This window comes from Protopterus annectens, chromosome 6.part0, assembly GCF_019279795.1.
Source record: "Protopterus annectens isolate FY-2018-M chromosome 6.part0, PAN1.0, whole genome shotgun sequence".
NCBI lineage: Eukaryota > Metazoa > Chordata > Ceratodontiformes > Protopteridae > Protopterus > Protopterus annectens.
The window spans coordinates 1,855,286,131-1,855,289,992 of NC_056737.1; positions in this window are offsets into that span (position 1 = coordinate 1,855,286,131).

The window sequence follows — 3,862 nt, forward strand, 5'->3', positions numbered from 1 at the left end:
CAAATTTAAGGTTATTGTCTATAATGACTCCTAATAGTTTTTTATGGGGGTCTGGTGAGATTGTAGTGCCATTGTTAGAGTACATAGAAAACAAGAGTGGGTTAGATCTGTTGGTGGGAGAGAAAAGTAGCAGTTTAGTTTTTTTAGGATTTAAGATCAGACAATGATCAGACAACCATTTTTTAACTGTGTTAAAAGTTAACTGCAATTCTGTACACAGATCTGACTGAGAGGAAGCTGAACAAATCAGAGTGGAGTTATCTGCATATTGAATGCACGTTGCATTTGGGATGACAGTATAGAGATCATTAATAAATATAGAAAACAAAAGAGGTCCCAGTATGGATCCCTGGGGAACTCCTAGAGTATTAGGTAGAAGGGTAGATAGTTTATTCTGCCATAGGATGGCCTGCTGTCTGCCATTCAAATAAGATTGGAACCATTGGAGAGCAGTCTTCTCTAAGTAGATAGTTTTTAGGGTTTGGATTAGTAGCTGGTGATTGACCATATCAAATGCCTTGGAAAGGTCTAAGAAGAGGTCTGAGGATAATTTGTTATTATTACAGTTATGGTTTATGGTATTAGATAAGGCAAGGAGGGCTGAGGTGGTGCTATGATGAGGCCTGAAACCATGCTGGGAGATGGCCAGTAAGTTGTTTTGGATAAGATGTTGCATTACCTGCCTGTGGATACATTTTTCCATAGTTTTGGCAAGAGGTATGGCTATTGGTCAAAAATTACATAGTTCAGTGGAACTTCCACCTTTATGGAGTGGTATCACATAGGATATCTTCCAGATGGAGGAGATAGTGGCTTCTGCTATGGTGCGGTTTACAAGAATGGAAATAGGGTATGCTATAGCATTAGCAGCTTTTTGCAGATACTCAGCGGGGAGTCGATTGGCTGACAAGGTAGTAGGTTTTAACTTTTTGAGTACAGCTTGAATAAATGAAGTGGCAACTGGTTGGAATCTGAAAGAAAGTTGGATATTAAGAGTAGGGTGGTTTACACCAGGGGAACTAGGAGGTAGTTGACTAGCTAGGGATTGGATAGTCTCACTAAAAAAGCAGTTGAAGATGTTTGCGACATCCTCGGGTGATTTATCAGTGGTGGCTACAGGGGATGGGGTGGAGGATTGGCCTGGGTGCATTAATTTATTTATAGTTGCCCAGAATTTTTGGAGATTGTTATGATTTATCTGTTGTAAATGGCAGTAGTAGTTTTTTTATCAAGTAAGACAGATTTTTTGGTTTTGTTTCGTAGCTGCTGATAGCTAATTTGGTCTTGGGAAGATTTTGTGGAGTGCCATAAGGTCCAGGCTTTATTTCTGAGGTTAATTTTACATCTGGTATCTTTAGTAAGCCACAGTGCAATATTTGATTTTATTCTAATGGAGTGCATGGGAGCATGGAAATCAAGGATTTCGAGAAATGTATTATTAAAGTAGGCTACAGCTTTGTCTAGGGGTAATTGTTTTAGGATTGACCAGTTACATGCTTTAAGTTCTTCTTGGAATTTGGCAAGGTGAAAGTTCTTCTTAGTTTTTATTGTTCTGATAATGGGATGATGGGAATTTATGGCTTTAAACTTAGTTATATAGGTAAGGAAGTGATCACTCAGGACATCAGGAAGGGGATAGGAAATAATAAGTATCCAGTCTAGTATATTTTCCTTATGAGTAGCTTTACCTATCCTGGCAGAAGTAGAAACGGTTTGTGTAAGCTCATATAGGTTAATGTGGGTAGAGGGAGATTCAGAGGAACAGGTATCCCAGTCAATGTTGCAGTCTCCAAATACAATGATTTCCTGGGGCAGGTACTAGATAATGAGTTGAGGATACATTCTAGGATGGATACATTATTTCCTGGAGGGATGTACAGGCAGACAATCTTTACACATTTGTTATTGTTTATTTGAATTTTGGTGGATAGCATTTCTGCGCTGTTTGCTTGGGGCTTGAGGCTTTTTTTTGAACTGAGTAAGAGAGGGTTCAAGAGTAAGATCAGCAGGAAAGAGAGTTCCAAGTCGTGCCAACAGAGTTAGCAAACAGAGAGTCCCCAGCAGAGTTGGTGATTTTGGATGTTTGAACCAGTAATTTATTAGAAGAGTGAAGTGACCTCAGGTTACTATAAGGGTTGATGATATTTTTAAGTTCAGGTGTATTATCATGGTGGTTGAGAACTTTATGGGCAATTATAAGCTGGTTGTACTGAAGTAGGCTAGGCCATTCTAGCCACCCTAGAAGATTTAAGTTGTGACAGTGGTGGGTCCTATAGGCCATGCCTATTGCAAATCTAGCAATTTGGTTATAACAGCTGGAGAGTTTTCTAAGAGCGGATTTGTTCAAATTAGTGAGTAGAGGGGAGGGATAGAGAAGAGTGGAGAGTAGATGGGAATGAGCAATAGCAGTCCTAGCAAATGGAGTAAGGAAAGGTTTGATCTTATAGAGGGAGACAAGTTTTTTGTTAATGGTTTTGATAGTTTGATTGACATGGATATCTAATTTGAGGGTGTTGTCTATTGTGATGCCTAAGAGTTTGGTTTGTGCATCTGGGGAGATAATGGTACCATTATTAGATCTTATGGTAAAGAGTAGTGAGGAAGACTTACAAGTGGGGGAGAAAAGAAGCAACTTTGTTTTGTTAGGGTTTAATATCAGCTGACGGTTAGAGAGCCAGTTTTCAACTATGTTAAAAGTATTCTGGGTTAATGTCATTAGTTCTGTCGGGGAGGTGGCTGAACAAATCAAGGTGGAGTCATCCACATATTGGATACAGGTAGCATTTGGGATGACAGTGGGAAGGTCATTAATAAAGAGAGAGAAAATAAGGAGTCCTAGTATGGAGCCCTGGGGGACACCTAGGGTGATGGGTAGATGGGTTGATAGTTTGTCCTGCCATATGATGGCTTGTTGTCTACCACATGGGTAAGATTGGAACCAGTGAAGTGCATGGCTATTTAATGAGGATGCCTTAAGAGTGTGCATGAGTATTTGGTGGTTGACCATATTGAAGGCCTTGGAGAGAGCTAAAAATAGGTCTGAGGAAAGCTTGTTATTATTATTAGTAGTAGAGAGTTAAGGTCAATAAATACAGTTAGGTGAGGAGAAAGTTAAAAGGCGAATCCACACAAATTATAGTGGACTTTGATAAATATTATTCAAAATTTTATAGTGAAACACCAGAATTCCCACATATGCTTTTACAGGGACTGAAACTTTGACACTTTCACAGGAATATAGTGAAACCTTTATAGCTCCAAATACAGAAACAGAGATGGTGAATGTGGCCAGGAAGGTGGGCAAAGGTATAGAAATAGTGTCTGATGGATTGCATCTAGATATACACAACATGGTTGCCAAGACTTTCCTACCCTGTCCTGGAGAAATCTGTTATAGTTTTTATACTTAAAGAGGACAAGAGTCATAATAGGGCAGTTTCAGTTTTTGATCACAACTATAAGATGTTTTTCTTTGTCATAACTGCCGGCTTAGCTGTTTTTTTTTTCCCAGAACTGATCCACTGTCTTCTGGAATCAATATAAGCTTAATCCTAGGCAGAAAACTGAAGATCATATAAAACACTCTGACAGTTGACACTGAGTTAAGGGTGTGAGCTATACCTTCTGTGGTACAGGGTTTGATTCCCTCAGCTCTCATATACCTGCTGGTTGGTCAATCAAACATTGCTCCTGTGTTGCCCCTGAAAAGGGACTGTGCATACAGTGGGCCTACCTGTTTAACAAATGGGTATTATTATTATTATTATTATTATTATTATTATTATTATTATTATTATTATTACTATTGTTATTATTAAGTAAACCTGTCTCGTAATTCAACAGGCCCTGAAAGCCTAGTTTC